The following is a 22421-nucleotide window of genomic DNA, read 5'->3' as shown; positions in this document are numbered from 1 at the left end:
TGACAAAAGATTTAGTACACAAATTTGCAACAATACTTATAAAATTAATATTATATATTGATGAGTTACCATTTTCTTTAGGTGGCTCCCAAATGTCTTAGATCCACCTGTGTGTAGATGGGCTTCGGGCATCTTCGATCGATTTTGTGAAGCCTTCGCAGAGCGATTTTTAAATGCATCTCCCGCCCACATATCGCACATTTCATCCCAGTAATCTCTCCTGATAGTAATAGGACCATGGCCCTTCCACAGTAATGGATCATCTACTACGCCAGATGCTTTTTTTGCTGCAGTCTTCATAGTGTGCAGCATGTCTGCAAATCGATTGGCAGCCACCTTCTGCCACACCTTCCTTGCATCATTTTCTTCCACCGTAGTTGCAAAGCGATTCGAAGCCTACAAATATTTTCAGAAAGTTAGTAGACATTGCTTAAATAAATTAAATATGAAACACATTAACTATGAGGAACAACTGTATACCATGAATGATGACCACAATCTGTCTAACACCTCCTTTGGGTACTCTTTCCATTGAGCAACTGGTCCTGGTAGATGTTGAAGAAGTGAATTTCTAATCTCCCGTACTACTTCTTGTGGCTCAAACCTCGTGCTGCACATGAATTGTTACACAGTAAATATCAATATAAAATATTTAAAAGATATGCAATAATTGAAAACAAAATACTTACGGTCGATTATCGATATACACTATTCGAATGAGTCTTCTTGTGCCAGCCTGAGAAGACCCTGTTTCCTGTGTTGGCTGTTGACTTGTGCGATCAACTGGTGTAGGTGGGTCGTGTACAGGCGCAACATCATCTGTAAAAAAATACACACCAAGTTCTCAGAATGTGCATTTGAACTAATCAAGCATCTAATTAGTTATATGATATACCTATCACAGGAGCCCGTGAAGATGAAGGTTGAGCCTGGCTACTACTGGATGAGCGACCACTATAACCTCCACGAACCATATTCTAACAAATAACATATGTCATACAATACATTCAAATAATTCACATCAAGTATTACAATGTATTCAAGTCATTCACATCAAGCATTGCAATGCATTCAAATAATTCAAATCATTGACATCAAGTATTGCACTAATTCAAATCATTCGTTAATTGCATAAATTATAATACATTCAGATAATTGAAATCATTCACATCAAGTATTACAATGCATTCGAATCATTCGTATCAAGTATTACAATACATTGAAATAAATTTTTTAATCATTCACACCAAGTATTGCAATACAACTCACATCAAGTATTACAATGCATTTAAATAGAGGTTTGTAGTATAAGATTTTGCTCACTAGCTTGAGAATTCTTCCTCGTCACTAGTTTGACTTTCTTCTTCTTCTTCTTCTTCTTCTTCTTCTTCTTCTTCATTGTTTGCCCATCCACTTGGTACATCATTTGAATCACATTCCTCTATGAATGTTTCATCAGCCAATGGAGATATGACATGCATATCATGCACAACATCGTGACCATAAGCGAAGTCACAGACATCATCTGATTGATAGTAATCACTGTCTTCAGCTAACTCATCTTCCTGTAACTGATCATACTCGGGGTATAGTTTGGATTTCACCTTGCAAACTGCCCACCATTCATTTCTATCTGACTTTTTTATACTCGGATATGAAGTATAATAAACTTGTTGAGTTTGCGAGGCTAATATGAATGGTTCATATGTTCCAAACCTGGATTTATGATTCACCTCCACAATGCCTGAAGCTTTGTCGAGTCTTGTTGCAGTTGGATCAAACCAATGACACTTGAATACCGTAACCCTGTTATTCATGCCTAAGTAAGTCAACTCCATTATTTCCTCTATAACACCGTAGTAATCATGTTCATTTTCACCGTAGCTGCTACCCTTGACACACACGCCACTATTTATCGTTGATTTGTTTATACCGTAGTCTTTTGTATGGAATCGATAACCATTTACGATATACCCGTTGTAGCATTGCACAACTTTGGTCGAACCATTTTCTAAATCACATATTCCTTGATCTTTAACATCACCATTGCGAACCTACGCACACACATAAACAATGATTGTGATCACGATCAATTAAGTAACTTAGTGTTGTTTATAAGTACAAAATTTATGTTAGCTTCTTTACCAACTGTTTCAACCACTCCACAAACTTAGTTTCACGTTTTTTTTGTACTTCTGCATCAGTGAGATGTGAAACTTCGTTTCGCAACTCTAGATCAAATCGTCTGCAAACCACAAATACTTATATTACCGAGTCATATATCCACATATAGAACATAAAAGGATTTATAATTGAATTGCATATACATATACTTACTCGATGTATGGGTCGATCGCTGAGCAATTAAAAAGAATATAGATGTGTGCTGCATCTTGCTCTCGATCTGTCAATAGCCTTGATCAGCAACTACCAAATGCATGCCCAAGTGGTTGAAATATCGACAGCTTGTCAGCTACAGTTACTTGTTCTCCATCATCGTTACGAGGCGGGCATGTGTAACGTGTTGAAATATGAGGTTCGAAGTACATAGATGAGAAATTTGAAATCTCTTCTAAAGTGTACGCCTCACAAATAGAGCCTTCTACTCTTGCTTTATTACGAACCTTTTTTTTTAGGTCGAACATGCATCTGACAAGAATATACATTTCAAATTTTAAATATCTGTCATTAAAGAGACAAATATAAAAAAACATATACCTTTCAAATGGGTACATCCATCGATATTGCACAGGGCCACCAACCCTTAGTTCATATGGCAAATGTATGATCAAATGTTCCATAACATCGAAAAATGTTGGCGTAAATATCTTTTCTAACAGACAAACAGTGGTGATGACAGAGTCCTCGAGATTCTTTACATCTGATACAATGACCTCCGATGCGCACAATGTTCTGAAAAATCCGCTCAACTCAGACAATACCCCCCATATAGGTTTGTCTAACATATCATGGAATGCTAGGGGTATCAATCGTTGCATAAAAATATGACAATCATGGCTCTTCAACCCATATAACTGTCCATCGTCAATCTTCACAGCCCAAGCAATGTTAGAGACATATCCATCTGGAAATCTCAGTTGTCTCAACCATTGACATACATGTTTTATTTGATCAGGTCCGAGCACGTACTTCGCCTTTGGTTTCAGTACTTTGCCATTATACTCTTTGAGTTCCAATTCTGGTCTTTTACATATTAATTTTAAATCCATACGGGCCTTCGGATTATCCTTCATTTTTCCTTTAATATTCATTACTGTATTGAACACATTATCAAACACATTTTTCTCTACATGCATCACATCCAAATTATGTCGTATCAATAGGGTCGGCCAATACGGTAGTTCCAAAAAAATAGATTTTTTCGTCCAATTGTGTTCCTTCCCAAATCCACGGAAGGGTGTAGGACTGCGGGCATCTGTTAATACATCTGGAAAGTATCGCAATCTTCTTAAAATCTCTATGCCAGACAATCTTGAGGATGGACCTTCCATTTCAGTTGTGCCTGCTGTAAATGCATTCTTTTGACGTCGGAACGGATGATCGCTGGGTAGAAATCGACGATGGCAATCAAACCAGCAAGGCTTCCTTCCATGCCTCAATCTAAAAGCTTTGGAATCCTCCATGCAGTACGGACAAGCCAACCTCCCATGTGTGCTCCAACCAGATAACATACCATATGCAGGGAAGTCACTGATTGTCCATAGAACATCGGCCTTCATGTTGAAAATTTGTTTTTTGTGGGCATCATACGTGGTAACACCGTCATCCCACAGTACTTTTAATTCATCAATCAATGGCCTTAGATATACATCAAGATTTTGGCCAGGTGAGGTCGGACCAGGGATCAACAGAGACAAGAAAAGATTTGGACGTTTCATACACAAGCTTGGTGGAAGGTTGTATGGAGTTACAAATACTGGCCAGCATGAGTACGGAGTTGATCTACCTCCAAATGGATTAAATCCATCTGTACATAGACCGAGTCTAACATTTCGCACTTCCATTGCGAAGTTCTGATGAGTACGATCAAAGTGCTTCCAAGCTTCAGCGTCAACAAGATGCGTGATCTTGTTTTCATCGTGTCGAACTTTATTTGCATGCCATCTCATGTGTTTAGCTGTCTTTGAAGACATATACAATCACTGCAATCTAGGAGTGATAGGAAAGTAGCGGAGCGACTTGTATGAAACTTCCTTTGATCTCGTGCTACCATTGCCTCTTGTCTTTGGCTTGAACCGAGGATGCTCACATGACAGGCATGATATGTCGTTTTCCTGCTCCTTGAAATACAACATGCAGTGATTTGGACAAGCATCAATCTTTTTGTAACCCATACCTAGAGCGTTGACCATAACTTTCGCACGATAGAAATTTTGTGGCAATTTCTCATCTTTAGGCAACATACTCTTCACAATCATGCACAAACGGTCAAAACATGTTTGACTCAAATTATACTCGGACTTCAAATTCATTAGTTGAAGAACTGCAGACAAGATAGTGTGACTCTCACAACCGTTCCAAAGTGGCTCATCAGCATCTTTAAGTAAATCATAAAATCTACTAGCTGCATCGTTTGGTGATTCTTCATCTACGGCAGTTCTTATATCACTAGAACTCATAGCAGAACCCAGTTCTGTTCCTGCAGCATCAAATATTAAATTCGTATATGAATTATCGTGCACCACATTCACCCGTGCATCAAAATCGCTTCTAAATTCTTCTCCATGAAACGTCAAGTTCTGATAATCACTCACAAAACCCTTCCTGTATAGGTGATGTCTAACGCCATGAGGTTCTACAAATCGATTATTCTTACAAATCTTGCAGGGACACCTAATCCAACCTGTGAGATCTACCGTACTGACACTCGCCGTTGCAAATTCAATAAAACTATCGACACCATCCATATATTCATGCGATAACTCATTGTCCACTATCCTACGGTACATCCATTCACGGTTTGCAGTCATTCTGTCGTATGATGTTACGAATAGTATCCCAACGAATTAAGAAAAAAACAATCAGAATGCTACGATGAAGAAAATATCAAATTTATCATGCAATATACTATGTCAAACAGTAACAAGAATTTTGATGCATACATTGATAACTTAATATTTTCATGTGCAAACTATTAATGACATGATGCAATCATTTGAAGCATGCTTTTATTATAAAATTTCACATGGAAGTCAAAATCAAATTGAAAGTAACTACATGCAAGCATGGATACAATTACATCAAACATTGCAATACATCATAATCATTCATATCAAATAAATGGCAAACATGTACCTGCAGCAAACACACTTCAATATCTCACTAACTACTACCATGCTTAGCATGGACTCCGTACTCCAAAAATAAGAACACTTCCATATTTCTACATTAAAATCATGCTCAGCATGATCTCCGAACTCCAACAAAGCAGTCCTAGATATCAACAACTAAGTGAGTGTGTGAACAATAAAGTGCTGCATTCAATAAATTAAATAACATGTGATACGTTTGCATCACTTACTCACCACGGGTATTTACCCGATTTGCATTGTTTTTGTCATTTACTTACCACAGGTGGCCGAGCACGAGTTGGTTCCATTGAAAAATCTGCACAAAAACAAAACAAATTAAGTAACAAACTAACTAATCATGAAACAAGATGAAACACTAACTAAAAAAATTAAAACAAATTAAAACAACTCTAACTAATTGAAAGAAGAGAAAAGAAAAATAGTATATATGTTAAGCCAAATCTAACTAGAAGATGCTAATTTAACAAACCAGCTATAACATGTTGAACCAGTTGACTAACATAAAGTCATAGACAATTTCTAATCTGAACTACTTAGCAAAGGAATAGTAAATCAATCAATTAGTTTACTAGAAAAGATGTGAACTCCGTTTAACCACCACTATCATAAAGAATTCAAATAGCTCTAATCTAACTAACTAATTGTGAGAACATTAAATACCAATCTATCTAAGAAAAATATAATTATAAAAGACTAATAGATTGAAATACTCTAACTAACCAGATTTCAAGAAAACAAATTGAAGTAAAACTAACTACCAGTAGACATTAACAAACTAACAAATTGAACAACATGGACAACTTGTATATATACATTACAAAAAAAATTTCAACTTAAAATCCATATGGACAACATATATGCAAACTACACTTAAAACCATATGGACATCTTATATACACATATTACAAACTTTTTTTCAAGCTAATCACATGGACAACATAGGGATCACATAATAACTTTTTTTTTTTAAAAAGAGATCACATGGGCAGCATAGGTATCCATAACAAAAATTCTTTTCAAAACAGATCACATAGGCAACGTAGGTATCTCATAACAAATTTTTTTTCTTCAAACAAACACATAGGCAACATAGTATTCCTACTAAAGTTTTTTTTTTTTCAAACTGATTTACATAGGCAGCATATGCATTAAAAAACAGATTTTTTTGAAACCAATTCACATAGACAGCATAATATATCTCATAACAGATTGTTTTTTTCAAAAGCAATACACATCGGCAGCATGTTATTCCTACTACAGATTTTATTTTTCAAACGATTCATATAGGCAACATAGGCATTCAAAAACAGATTTTTTTTTTTGACAAGTCACTTAGGCAGCATAACGCAGGGGGTCGACCCCCCCTGCCGGAAAGCACGGCAGGGGGTTAAACCCCCTGCCTTTCCGGCAGGGAAGGGGGTTAAACCCCCTGCCGGAAAGGCAGTTCCGGCATGGGGGGTTGACCCCCTGCCGTGCCTTTACGGCAGGGGGGTCGACCCCCTGCGTTTCCGGCAGGGGGTCGACCACCCATGCCTTTCCGGCAGGGGGTCGACCCCCCCTGCCGTGCCTTTACGGCAGGGGGGTCGACCCCCTGCCGGAAACCCCTGCGTTTCCGGCAGGGGGTCGACCCCCCCTGCCGGAAACGCAGGGGGTCGACCCCCCCTGCCGGAAAGCACGGCAGGGGGTTAAACCCCCTGCGTTTCCGGCAGGGAAGGGGCGTACCCCCTGCGTTTAGAAGAAGAAGAAGAAGAAGAAGAAGAAGAAGAAGAAGAAGAAGAAGAAGAAGAAGAAGAAGAAGAAGAAGAAGAAGAAGAATATTACCTGCGCGTCGCCGGACGGTGGCGGGAGGTTGACGGGTAGCGGCAGCTGGCGAGCGGTGGACGGGGAGCGGCGGCTGGCGAGCGGCGGCGGTCGGACGGTGGCGAGAGCCGACGGGCGGCGGGAGGGAGCAATACAGCGAAACAGGGAAAAGAGAAAGAGGGATGGGATTAGGGATTTACGCGACATTTAGCGACGGAATTTTTCCGTCGCTAAGCCGTCGCGAAACCAAAATACCAAAAAAGCGACGGAATATATTCTGTCGCTACTCCGTCGCTAATTAGCGACGGATTAGCGACGGCAGAGTTCCCTCTCTAAATCCGTCGCTAAAATGGTGTTCTTGTAATAAAAAGTAGCGACAAAAACATGCAGTCGCTAATCCGTCGCTAAGTAGCGACAGATTAGCGATAAAAGTCGTTTCCTCGCTAATCCGTCGCGAATTAGCGACAGATTCTATCTCTAGCTAATCTGTCGCTAAGTAGCGACGGGAAAAATCCGTCGCTAATTTCCGTCGCTAATTAACAATTTTCTTGTAGTGGTTTCGCATATGGTAGGAATGGGAGGGAAAGGAATGTCAGCTAAGCAATTTCCTATGAAAATTGCATGAAGCAAACAGGCCTTAAGTATTTTAATACAGAAATATTATAAAAAGTTATTCTTACAACCTGAAGTGCGCAATAACTCAAAAACAAGAGGACACAAGCTCGGGTGAAAATACAGAAGATTATTATAGAGAACTTGTACATGAAAGTATCCAAGAAGAAAAAAAACAATGAGTAGTTTGATGCTGAACCACTGCGATCAGCTCTGGGATCTGAAAGCAAATATGATTTTGGGAAGTAAATAACAATGTTTCTCTGTGTGTTTGCTTCAGATTATTATGGCAACATAATACTGTGCAATTCTTAAAGATAGTGATTATTGCAATCCAATACCCAATTTCATTCTTAGATTAAGAAATTATTCTTTGAGTTCAAGGCAAGAATATGGTTCATATAGAATATAGGATCATTTTTTGTTCACGTTAGCTTTGACCTTATATATGAGAATATTATCAAGCAATGGTTGTTTTATAGTATTTTGTCACTCCAATAGAAATGGATGATTCCAGAGAAAAGTACAATGAACCATTCCAGAACATAACGCAAACGAAAGCATGATAACATACTCCAGACTATATGCATCAAAATTAGTAGGAACTAGGAAACAACTAGTGGGAATATAGGATGAAACATATAAGAAACCCTAGTGCATGTATTGTGCCTCACTAAAACTCCAAATTTAAAGCACACTAAAAGACTTTCAAAATTCAAACAGCTCCTTCCAATGTAATAATTTCATGTGAGGAAATTCTGTAATTTTATAAAAGCTGAGAAAAGGCACATCCAATCATAGTCACAAATATCAGCAATGTTTTGAATTTATTGTGATTTTTCCATATTATTCTCTCATATTTGAATGAATCCTTTACCGCCTACAATTTATATTCTTCAAAAAACTGAGAAAAGTTATTCACCATTTAACAAGTGGTTGCAATGGAGAAAATATATACAACAAAGAGAATGTTGCACTCTCAAAATTTGAAGGAAATTCCTCTTGAAAACATAAAAAAAGAAACACCATGAGAAGCTCAGCTCATCAACACATACCACAACTGTAGCAAATGGAGCCCGGGAAAACCCATTACCAAGCCTATCAACTATCTGATTTTCAGTTTCCTTTTTTTCAATGAAACATCGGACAAGGACCGCAATACCAACACCATACTCAACCGTAAGCTGTCAAAAGTAGCGCATGAGTGACACGTCACAAAAAGCAAATAAGTATAATGTCAGATGGCATATTCAAAATTTATATCAACATCTCGAGTGAAAGATCACCGGTACATAAAAAATTTCCATGTTATACTTACCCAAACAAGACTGCTGGCCATTAAGGCAATAAAGGTAATATAGTTTTTCCTCCCCACACAATTATTCAACCACTGCATGCGAAAAATGGAACTCATCAACCAAATGAACACCAAATATGTGTAAAAACATTCATTATTTGGAAATTTAAAGAAACAAACTACTAATTGCATACACGGCAATGGTGATCAAAACCATCCACACATTTGTCACAACTTCTGCAATGCTTGCTAAGCTTCCGAACCTAAGAACAATAAAAAGCACAATAATGTAAAAGAAGCACCAACCAGATCATTAACAAGATAAAGGTTTAAAAGTTAAATAACAATCAACTTTGAATCGGTTGGATAAGCAATCAAAAGGATTAGCAGCTGGCAATCATAAAGCACTAACTTTGACTGCAAAGACAAAAAAATCCCATTGAATTATCGAGGAAGCATACGTATAGAGTAGACTCAGATGGTGAACTGATCTGCAATTGGACAGTACACAAGTTGGGGACAAACACTGCAGCAACTATAAAGGCTTAGATAAAGCCTTGAAAGACCGGCAGATCACAAGTAAGCAAATATTGAAACATTTTACGAAGTCGGAATCAATATTAACCTAGGATACTTGCCCATGCAGGTCAGGCATATGACAGATCATTGAGCCCTTGAATAATTGTAACATCTGGCAAATTTTGCTTAATTTTAATAAATCTAATTTTTATTAAATAAATGTATTTTTATTATTTAAATTGATTTAATATAATATATATATATATATGTATATATGTGGTTGACATGATATGGATCCTAATATTGGATCTTGGACCCTTTGGGTTGAGATCCAAGATCAATATGAAGTTGGATGGATCCGGATATAGATCTTGGACCCTTTGGACCAATATCCAATTTTAGTAGAATAGGTAAGTTGTAAAAAGAAAAAAATTAATACAACCAGATTATATATATATATATATATATATATATATGAGAGTACTAGTATAGAAAGACTTTTATTTCCATGAGGAAATAGAAGCCTTTCTATTTCTAGAACACATGGGACGTCCCCCTTAGAGGAGTCCCATGTATTTTATAAAAGCCATGTGGTAGCCTCTCTCTCTCTATGCTGATTTTTGAGAGAGAGGGAGAAGGATAAGAAAAAAAATATATAAAGAGAGAGAGAAGAGGAGGCTGTACCGTGAGAAAGAGGGTGCAGCGTGTGCACCCCCTCAATGTCACCACCTTCTTTTTCAACTTATTTTTATTCTGCAGCCGCAAGTAAGGTACGGGATTTTCTCAGCTCAGCTAGGTAGGATTTAGTGTAGGATGATTCAGGGATTTTCTCAGTTCAGCTAGGTAGAATTTGGCGTAGTATGATTCAGGCATAGGTTTAGGGATTGGGGTTGTAAATCTGGTTTTTTCTTGGTATTCTTGATAAAAAAAATCCAGATTTGAAACCTGCCATTTTATGGGATTGCAGTCTTTATGTTAAATCTGTTTGCAAAACTGTGTTTGATTAATAAATCTGTGTATTTATTATGCAAACCAGTTTGCAAATCTGTGAGGAATAAGATCTGTGAATCTTTATGCTAAATCAGTTTGCAAAACTGTGTAGGATTAATAAATCTCTAAGTTTATTATGTGAACCAGTTTATTAATCTGTGTTAGGACTTAAACCTGTGTTCCTGCACGCTCAATCTGGTTGCAAATCTGTATTTGATTCAAGAATCGTGTTCTTGCATGCTGTAATCTGGTTTTGATTACAGATCTGTGTTCTTTTTATGATAAACATGCTGTAATCTGGTTTTGATTACAGATTTGTGTTCTTTTTATGATAAACATGCTGTAATCTGGTTTTGATTACAGATCTGCGTTCCTTTTATGATAAACATGTAATCTGGTTTTGACTATAGATCTACGTTCTTTCATGATAAATAAGTTTGTAAATCTGGTTTTGAATAAAAATCTGCATTTATATGTATGTATGACAGATTGTGTTTCTTGCTGTTTTTGAAAAAAGAAAAGAGTTGCAATCATATACATGCATGACGGACTGCGTTTTCTTTTTGTTCTTGAAAAAGATTTACATTCATGTAAATGTATGGCAGACTGCGTTCTTACATTAGAATCACGTCAGGCTGGGTTCAAGGGTGTTCTTGTATGAAACAGATTTTTAATTGGCCTTAATCCTTGAATCTGTGTTTCTTTTGCAAAGAGCTCATGCTAATTATAGCCTCGACTGTGGATCGATGCTTATCCACCAAACTGATTTCCGATGTATGTATATATATATATATCAGGTCGTGTGTATAAATTGAACAATATCCGTGTGTATATAGCGATTAAGACATATATACATTGATTAGTATATATATTGAGCAGTATATGTATATATGCATACTTATATACTAAAGCATATTTTAAAAGAGGTTTTGAAAGTGCTGAAAATCTGATTTGATTAAATCTGATTTTAAAAGTAAGTTTGACATGTTATACAAATCTGATTTTTTTTGGTGTGTCATAAAAATCTGATTTCTGGCATGTAAAAGAAAGTTGTTTGAAAAATCAAATTGGAACCTAAATTTTTAGTTGTCTAAGACTTTGCTTCACATAAAAAAAATGTTAAAGCTGATCTACCTTGGATAGTTAGTCAATCTGAGAATAATGGATGTTGTATTGGAATGGTTATAAAAGTTTGTGTACTATTTAAGGGACACTGATTATGGGGTGGCTTTGGTTGAACCATGATTAAGCCCGTTGAGGCTGGATTTTTGTGCCTAAGAAATATCTGAGTGGTCCCAGATCCTTAGTCACAAAGTGTTTATGAAGATGAGACTTTGTCTCAGAGATGTCTTTTTCACTGCTTCTTGTGACTATTGTTAAGATAAGTCAACCACTTAAAGTTTTATTTATTCTTAAGGCTGTTTTGGTATTTTCTAAATAATGAGGGACCCATATGTAAATTTATTCTTTTGGCTAATCTCTATTTAAACTAAGGAGATTAGACCTAAAGAGATTTTGACGTATTTCCCTCTCTCTCTCTCTCCCTTTCTTGGTTTCTGCATATTCTATTATTTATTCTACATGGTATCAAAGTAGTCGACCTTGGGAGTGTGATCTCATGTTCTGCGCCAAAGCTCGAGTGAAGGATAGTAGATTGCGTGAAGGGGATCCGATAAAAAGGTGTGCCTGATCTAATTTTTTTTTGAAGAACGAGTGGTACAGATCTGAGGTCTGACAAGAGTCATGACTCAGATCTGTAATCAAATAAAAAAGTCACGGTGGATCTATATATCTTTGTCGACCAGATCGGGTAGCGACAGGTATGGGTGCTGTGCAAAAGTCGTGAAGTGGGTGACGGTTGACAATTTTTTTTTTGGTTAAATGCAATCTATTGTCATGGATCTGCATTTTTTTATTATATGCCCTTGTTGGTTCAGATCTGTGAGTGTGGTGAAGATTAAATATACTGTTCAATCGTGGACCTGGATGTCGAAGAAAAACAAAATATTAAGTAGTCGTGGATCTGCATATTTTTTTTTGTCTGATCATTATTATGGTTAGTTCAGATCTGATCACAGATCTGGTGTCGTCGTGAGTTCTGCATCGTGTGGAGCAGTTTGTCTGAGATTTGTTCATATCAGATCATCGATCAAATGCATCTTTTATTCAATTGTGGACCGGGATGTCGTGGAGGATTTTTTTTTTTAAATAGTCGTGAATCTACATGTTTCTTTTTCAGATCTGTTCTGGTTAGTTCAGATCTGATCACAGATCTGGTGTCGTGGTTAGATTCATCACCGTCTTGGATCTGCATAGTGTGGAGCAGATCGTGTGTTCTTGAAGCATTCAGATTCGATTTCTTAGTGGATTGGAGAGTAAATCTGAACGATTTTTGGGAGTCTACCAGATTTACATACTGCGATAAATTTTTATTACGTGAACGGTTATTGCAACAACGTTATTGGTAGTATCTCCTGAGTTAGTGTTATTCATTATGGGTGAAGTTTCGAAATCTGATTACAAGAATGAGACTATTGGGGAATATAAAGCCTTCGCAAATCCTTTCTCTTATGGTTCTCCTGTAAAATTAAATGAAACAAACTATGCAAGGTGGTCCAGAACGTTTATGATGTTGGTGTCTGGACATCATAGAAAACATATTTTGTTGGAAACTGAACCAAATGATAAAGCGGAAAAATATATTACTTGGGAAGAAGATAATGACATAATTATGCCATGGATCATGAATAGCATCAAACTTCATATTGTAACGACCCCGACTCATACCCCTTGAAAATGTGGATTTTTTTTTAAATGCAGAAAACTTCCCAGAGACCCAGGGTCCTCACAGTTCCAATTCCAATTGGATAGCCAAACATCACAAAGAGACTTACATTTATCATCCACAAGAACCAAAACAACCCTCTTTATTTATGAATCAAAATCCAACTCTAGCGACAGTATTCTACTCAACAGAAAATGAAGTACCAACTAACTGAAATAAAAGAACTAAAAGAAACAACAAAACGAAAAGAAGAGTCACTTTGTCCGCAAGTGAAGCCGTAAAAAACCAAGCGTAACTCTCGTGCCCTCATAAGAGCTGTCAACTTCACTGATCACCTGTCCCTTTGAAAAACCAATAAAGTAGGGTGTCAGAATCGAAATCCTGAGCACAACTACTTTTTAGTGAAATATGTGAGACAAAGGGTTAAGATAAGATATCATGCAATAATTTCAGGAAAATGCAAGTATGACAATTTATAGCATTTAAAGATTTTTCCATGCAACAGTTATAAGTGTTAAGCATGAAGAAAAACATTAAAGCAATAACATATAACAAGAACTGAGTAAACAAGACTTTCAACATGCATTAGAGAGCAAATAACATACACTCACCATCATGTAATGATTAAGGGAATAAGTAAAATATGCATGTTCTAATGCATAGCAGGAAAATGCATGATTTATGTGCAATGCATGAACCCTTTATTATCTTTCATTTAAATTTTTCTTTCCATATGCATACCCTATTAAATACATATCATTTAAGTTCCTCTTTTTAATTTTCGTGGATCGCGGATACACCAAACGGGTAAAATCTCGAGGTCAAGTTAGGGTCCCAGGGTAGCTTAACACACAATTTGTATTTTATTACTGAGTTCTAAACTTAACCCTCAATCGATATCAGGAAACAACACCATCTATCAGAACATTAGACCTCCACATCTAATGTCGGGGACACTAGGGACACCCCACGCCCACAAGTGCTACTTTCTTAGTACCAAAACAACAGCTGTGTCAAAACACATCACCCCCAGGTCAAGTGACAGACTCTCCTTAAAACCGTGGCTAGGAGAAAGAACCTCAATATCGGGTTCAGGGGACAAAAATAAAGCCCACAGATTTTTGTATCCTCAGAGTCTCCCCAAAACCTCACCTCTAAGATCCCCATTCTTCAGATGGGAGATCACAGAATGTATATTACACTGTTCTTAATTATTATCTTTTATTAACAACCATTTATTGACATTTATAATACCAGATGCATAAGTAAAGGCAAAAGCTCACATCCACTCCTACGAGGACCCTTACGGGACTCCGGCCCGTGAGAAAAACAACAGTGTAGTAGAGTGCAGTACCACCAAGTGTGATTTAAGTGATGCAATTAAGTATATAAGAAAAAGCAACCAAGCTCACGGCTCCCCAGGCCGACGATGGTCCACTTAGGCCATCGATGCATCACACACGGAAACCAAGCATTGTGTCATTTATCATACAAGACTCATACTCCAAATGCACGTGCACACATGCAAAACAAAACCATTCATAAGCATGAAAGTGCTTAATTCATATGCATCTTTCCCCCGTGAAATCTTGCATCCACATACATATATCCACGCCAATGCATACTCCCTTGAGTGTGTGTGTGCACATGAAAGTACATATTCCCATCAAGTGCGCATGTTCATATTAATTGCAAAAATATCAATAACTTGGCAGGTACATGTCAGCACATAATCACATTCATTATTGCATAACCACAACAATGCATATTAAGATGAAATTTTTGCATGTCCTAAATTTGCATTTCCTTCTAAGAAGAGTATACATTTTCTGCATATGCCTGAGCAGCTGATCGGGTTTGTTAGCCCCGGATTGGACAACCTATTGGCCAGCTAGTCAAAACAGCCCAGCCGACTGGGCCTGCCAACCAGTCCAGCCGACTGGGGTCAGCTGGAGTTAGGGCTGGTTTTATAGGTCCCGCTACCTCAATTGTCCCCATCTAAAGATGAAACCTGTGTCGTGATGATATAGTCTTTCATGTCCCAATTTACCACATCTCTCCATGTCTTTATTTGGGGTTATTGTGTGTCACAATAACTGAAGATGCACAAAAGCACCTTGTGACATTAGTACCTTCAGGGTTGAAGAGATTATTTTGATCATCATAATCAAGCCTCATCCCAAATTCCCAACTACATGAGGTCAGTTTTGTGAGTCATATTTCTCCATTCCTTCCTGTCTTAGAGCTACATTTTTGGCCACCTTATAATCTTTTATATTGCCTCTCACTGCCTCCCTTCAGATCTTCAACAATCTTCTTCTCCTAATTTTTCCAATTGAGCAAAAATGCAGCTTTTCCTCAGGATTAATGCTATGTAAATAAACAGGTGTAACCCCACTGCTCATGTTAAGCAAAACATTTGAGGTCTCTGTGTTACCCCACTGCTCATGTTAAGCAAAACATTTGAGGTCTCTTATTTATCTGATGTTATCTTGTATAGCATGGCTATTTGTTTCTTGATGTTATGAAAATTTCTGGCTTTGATTAGCTTCTAACAGATATATTATTGGTGTCAGCCTGCCAATGTTGGTTTCTTCAGAGTGCTTCTACTAATAAGTGGTAACTTCATACAAGTTCTTAAGAATTTTTAATACTTCAGCCAACCCAGCCAACCACTCGGCTGGGCTCATCTGGCATCCAGGCTCAGCCTGTCAAGCCAACACAACCAAACACCTTTGGAAAGATAGGGAAAATAGGAGCTTTAGGTCTAAGAATTTGAATGGGAATACGACCCCCCACAGAGGTTGAAGACATACGGTTTTTTAGGTATCTCGCAGTTAGAACCGCATCTCCCCAGTAAGATGCAGGCATATTAGACTGAATCATGAGGCAACAGGCAACATTTAGAATGTGTTTATGCCTGTGCTCCGCTACTCCATTCTGTTGCGAGGTATGAGGACAAGAAGTCTGATGTTGGATTCCAAGATTTTTGTAAAATTATAATAATTCAAAAGATTTGAATTCAAGAGCATTGTCAATGCGAACAACTTTGACGCAAGAATTAAACTGAGTTTTTATTTCAATAATCAAGGATTTGAGAATAATGGAAGCTTCAGCCCTGTCTTTTAACAAGAATACCCAAGATAATCTGGAAAAATCTTCTACAATCACTAAATAATAATGACACTTAGAACGGCTAAGAATTCTACTTGGACCCCAAACATCAACATGAAGAAGATCAAACAAATTTTGACTTGAAGGACTCTGACTAGACGAAAATGAACTCCTATGATGCTTCCCAAGCTGACATGCTTCACACAACAAAGTAGTGGACGGTGAGATATGAGGAATAACTCTACGCAATTTAAGCAACAGAAGATGACCAAGACGATGATGCCAAAGCAACGGACTAGAGGAGGACTCAACTGCTGAATGAACAGAACCAACTGGTTGGTGTAAATAATAGACTCCACCTTCCTCATAGCCTCCACCAATCGTCTTTTCCGTCGGCAAGTACTGAAAAGTGCAACAGGCAGGGTCAAATATTACTCTATAATTCAGTTCTTTTGCAACACGACTAACATATAACAAATTTTGAAAGAATGAAGGGGCATGGAGAACATTTGATAACTGAAGGGTAGGGGAGATGAAGATATTTCCTTGGCCAACAATGGGAGAGGAACTTCCATCGGCAAGAACAACCTTTTTATGATTAGCAACACTATTCAAATTTGAAAAATCACATTCATTTCCACACAAATGTCTAGATGCCCCTAATCAATAATCCACCTATTACCTTGGCAAGATAATTCATCACCTGCAGAGCATGCAATATCAGCCACGGGGGAACTAGATGGAAGATGTGTCAACAAATCATCATATTCAGCACGAGTGAGTGTAACCGAATCACTAGGAGGAACAGTAGGGGGACTCGGGTTTGGCCACTTGTGCTGCAAGAACCACTTTAGCTGAAGATGTGGGAGGTCGTCCATTCTTGTCAAATCATCTATCTTCTAAATGCCCAAGTCTCCTGCAGTAGGTACACTGGAGCTTGCCTTGTCCTCCCGTGCCTCGACCACGTCCACGACCTCGAGAATTAGGAATAAAACCTTGGCCCCAGCCATAGGAAACAGACAAAGCAGAGGTTTGTGATTACAATTGAGATGAAGGAAAGGACATGGCAAGCCTGCTTAGTCGATTATATGCCTCAACAAGAGTGGGAACATCCGAGCCTGTCAACATCTGAACTTTGGCAACTGAGAATTCAGTTGACAAGCCAGTCAGGAACTATGTGACCATGGTATGCTCCTGGTGCAGTTTTTGTTTGTCACAGCATAATGGTCTATGAGCATTTAGTCTCTCAAAAGCTGCCTTAAGCCCGTCGGCTATGTGAGGTTGCACACTATTCATAATCCAAGACATGACAATATCATTGTCCTCTTTCCATGTAGCATACTTTTAAGTTTTGTCCTTCGGCTCATTTTCCAACAAAATATGTTTTCTACGATGCCCTAAAACAAACATCATGAACGTATGAGACCATCTAGCATAGTTAGTCTCATCCAACTTTACAGATGATCCATATGAAAATGGGTTTGCAAAGGCTTTATAATCAACCACTGTTTCGGTCTTCATGTCTGACTTCTATATTTCAGCCATGGAAATACAACCACACACAACTACCAACTGCTGAAAACTCGGATCTGACGTGCACACCAACTACCAACTAAGAAGCCGACTCTACCAGATTTTAATCACATTGATAAAATCGGATATACATAAAAAAAAACTGTAACACGTTGTTCAGATCCAAAACTGACGTGCACACCAACTACCAACTGAGAAGACGACTCGACCAGATTTTAATCACACTGATAAAATCTGAACCATTCACCTTTTTTTTTTAAAAACTGCGACAAGATGCATACCACGGCCACGCGCAAAAAAAAGTCCGACAACATGCACACCATGACCGCATCATGATGGAGGTTGCAGGCCTTTTCGACATCAGCCACCATTGACACGGTCGGAGTCTCCCTGCTGCTACGTGCACAACGATCGTTGTAGACGCTATACACAGTGCCACCCGATCTATGTTCCTGTTGGAGAGGCTTCATATCGTGGTTCACGCTGGCACACAACGCCACCCGATCATGTTCCTATTGGCTAGAGAGGATCTAGTTGTTGTACACGTTGGCACACCCGATCGTTGTACACGGCGTTCTTGCTGGAGAAGCTTCAGATCGCTATTCACGATGTACACGGTGCCACCCGATCAACATGTGGATCGATCAAGTCAGACGCCCAGAGCTACGTCCTACTCTGATACCATGTTGAAGTCGGCTAGGGTTTCAGGTTTATCAGAGAAGAGAGGGAGAGAGAAGAAGAAAGAATCGTTAGCTATCATTAGGTCTAATCTCACTTAAACAGAGAGATTAGGCAGAAACAACTTATTTACAATAATGCACCCGACCTATTAAGTAGTTACCAAACTACCCTTAGTACATATGCATATGTACGATGACTGCTTCTCAACAATGCTACCATTGCGGCCTAGGGTGAGGATGTCCTTGTCGTTCTGACATTGAGTGAGGATGCCCGATGTCTCGGCTTAAGGTGGGGATGCCTGACGTCGGTCAAAAGATGTGTGAGACCTAGTTAATAAAAAAATAGATCAATTAGAATTGAAATTAAGACAATATAAAGAAAAATACATACCAGGATTTTTTCTCTTTCTTGTGCCAATTGCCTCTGGTCTACCAAACAAACCAATTGCATTTTCATATGTATCAAGCTGAATCAAAATCTCACAACGTTCTTGCACTATCTTTTCTAAACATTCCTTAAACCCAGTTTTAATTTTTTTATCTTTTACACAATCATCATCATAATGAAAGTGTGGGTTTAGAAAATACCCTACAAAATGTAAGCAGTGATGCATTTGATTATCCCACCTCTTGTCAATAATATCCCAAATTTCTATATAGTTGCTCTTATCATTGCCTACATTATGAGCTATTTCTTTCTTTGCCTTTCTCATATCATTAAACAAAAATCCCATAACTTGTTTATCATCTGAATCAACCCTTCTCAATACTTTCACCAAAGGTAATGTGACTTTGATGATATAAACATTTGCTTTCCAAAATTTTCTATCTTCAGTGACAATGTGTGTTACTTCTTTGCCTTTTGGATTTTTGATATAATATTCACTATCTTGAAATTATGAAGATAAGAACATATTCTTTAATGCCTTTTTGTTTACACCAATACTTTGAAGAGCAAGATAAGAAGTTGCAAAACGAGTAATAGCTGGCCGTAAGAGCTCTTTACCATTTGTATATTTTCTCATCAAATTTAAAAGCCATACATGTCCATATATAAATGTAGTTACAATCTTTGCTTTTTCCAATACTTGTTTATGCAAATGTATCTTGCCAATGTCTTCAAGTATCAAATATATACAATGCGCTACACAAGGTGTTTAAAAAATATGTTGAAAACCTTCAATATCTTTTAACTTCAAACCTGCAGCCTTGTAATTTGCTGCATTATCTGTAATTACTTGTACTACATTGTGTTCTCCGACTTCTTTAATAACTTCACTAAATAACTTTACCAAATTATCAGTTGTCGTTCTTATTCCACTAATATCACAAGACTTCAAAAAGACTACCTGAAAGATTGTTCACAAGAAAATTAATCAAATTTCTACTTTTACCATCCAACCATCTGCCATTATAGTACAATCAGTTCTTGCCCATGTCTTTTTGTAGTCCTCCAACATAATTTGAGTTTTATCCACTTCATCTTTTAAAATCCAAGTTCTCATCTCATGATAACTTGGTGGTTTAAATCCTCGACCATAATTAGCAATAGCTTCACACATGGATTCAAAATATTGACTATTGCACAAATTAAATGATAACGCATTTGCAAAAAAGAATCGCCCAATAGCATAACATACTTCTTTTCTTTCTTCTTTTTTGAATGCATTATTTATCGTTGTCTGACGAGCTTCTGAACTCACAAATTGATCCATAGGGCCTCTTGTTTGTGAACTTCTAACTCTACTAGTAGTTGGAGAAGTTCACCACTCATCAATCCTTGAGTAAAGCTTTCATTCATACCACTTTGTAATATATTTTTTTCTTGTTTTTTTTTCTTCTTTCTTCTTTTGCAAGTATTTTGCAAAAAATTGTGTCACCTCATTTGGTTCACGATCACGTAGTTTAATGCTCTTGTGAGTTCCAGCTAGATGCTCTTTTATTCTTGCTACACCACACTTTTATAAACTACCTTACAATACTTACCAAATTTCATCTTTTTTTCTTATCATTCAAATCTTCTTCAAAACAATGCTTCCAAGCTGGATTTGTCCTTGTCATTTTTTTAAGATAAACCACCTGCACAAAATTAGATTTTTTTAAAACAATACAATCCATAATCAAGAAAACATATATTTAAAAGCATCTCTATCATCCAATCCAAATAGTACTCATGCATAATAATAATAAAAATTTTACAAAATCACGCTCAATACGAGACTATTCTTAAGTTTCCAACACATCTTAGCCCTAGATGAGATAGATTTAATCAAGAACTAAATTCAGAACTAAACATAGAATTCTCTATCCTTCCCCTTCGTGCAAAACCAATTGTTGTTTGGATGAATGAAAACCTTGTAAATTCTCTTTGCACCAAGAGAAAAATTTCATATCATAGTCTTGTTAAGAGCCTTGTAATACTTATACATACCCAGATTCTTGCCCCTCACGATCTTGTTTGTGTGATTTCAGATGAACTTTTCACATGAAAAATTAGTCCGAAATGCCAAGAAGTAAATATAAATATATCAACACTCCCCAAAGGGTAGAAGCGTTGGAGTCTTGAGCTTCAACATCCTTTTCAACTTCCTACTTTCTTGTCTTCGTATTATTTTTTGAGACATTAGATAGCGTGCCTATTACAGAAAAAAACGAGAAGTCCTCAAGTGGCTTGTGTTCTTGCTGAAATAAATCAATTGTACTTCCTCTGTTCCTCCACTTCTTAATTGGCTTTTTGTATGTTATAAGTTGTGTTGCTTAGGCATTGTGGCAAAGTATACCCAAATCTACCCAAATCTTTAGTAGTTTGGTAGATGTAAAACAAAACCTAAAAACCCTAATCTTAACTAGTTGGTGATCAGCTAGAATACAGAACTAGTTCCAACTACTACCTTCATCATATATGTAATCTTTACTGAAAACCTAAATTTTTTCATAAGAGTATTCTTAAAACATACTCTTATAAGGAGTGGATTTCATTCAAACATTCGATGCACTAGTTCCAAATCTCTGCAATGGAACTTTACCCAAATCTCTGCAACCTATGTCACATGGGTGCGGGTGCGGGTGCGGGGATATGGCACTTCCAAAAAACCCGGGTGCGGGGGTGCGGCAAAAAATAAATAAATAAATATATATATATATATAGAGAGAGAGACACGAGTCAGACAAAAAAAAAGAGAAAATGGCAAACATGAATTTTCTACTTTCACGAATCTAGAGATTCCAACTTCCTAAACTCATCACGACCTTTATTTTTCACCAAAATTCTCAAGAACTCGTTTGGAAAAAAAGTGACAAGTCCCATGCATCACAGATGTACCTGCTTACGAGAATCAGATCCGAAACTTTCTACCAAAACTAATTAAATGGATTCAGGTCGATCGAACACCTGACCCGATTGGGAAGAAAAGAAACACCTCAAGCCTCTCATTGGTCAAAATTTGGTTGACATGAATTGAATAGTCAATAGTGCAATTGATTCATTGGTCAAAATTTAGCCGACATATGATTTTACTGGGTATAATTTGGGTCTGGTTCATGTAAATCAATTGAACCCGGATCTATACCTGGTATAATCATCATAAGTAGACAATGGCTCGTCCATAATCATATGGCTAGGCTTTGGATAAACGAGGTTGGAATTTAAACTTTGATCATAACAAAAAATTGAAATTAATCGAGAAATAAATTTAGGTGTACATCATAGTGACAAAAGTTTAAAACGAGAAATTATTGCACGTGTTTTCCTGGTGAAT

General features: G+C 37.4%; 1 pseudogene; it reads right to left on the bottom strand.

The window, feature by feature from the left end:
• The window catches only part of LOC149842491 (protein S-acyltransferase 21-like), a 76183-nt pseudogene that overhangs the window by 5621 nt on the left and 48141 nt on the right, over positions 1-22421 (bottom strand).

The sequence above is a fragment of the Nuphar pumila genome, chromosome 3 (assembly GCF_984573655.1).
Source record: "Nuphar pumila chromosome 3, dmNupPumi1.hap1.1, whole genome shotgun sequence".
Classification (NCBI taxonomy): Eukaryota; Viridiplantae; Streptophyta; class Magnoliopsida; order Nymphaeales; family Nymphaeaceae; genus Nuphar; species Nuphar pumila.
Note: the sequence above shows the minus strand (reverse complement) of the source record. Positions and strands in the feature narration are given on the sequence as shown.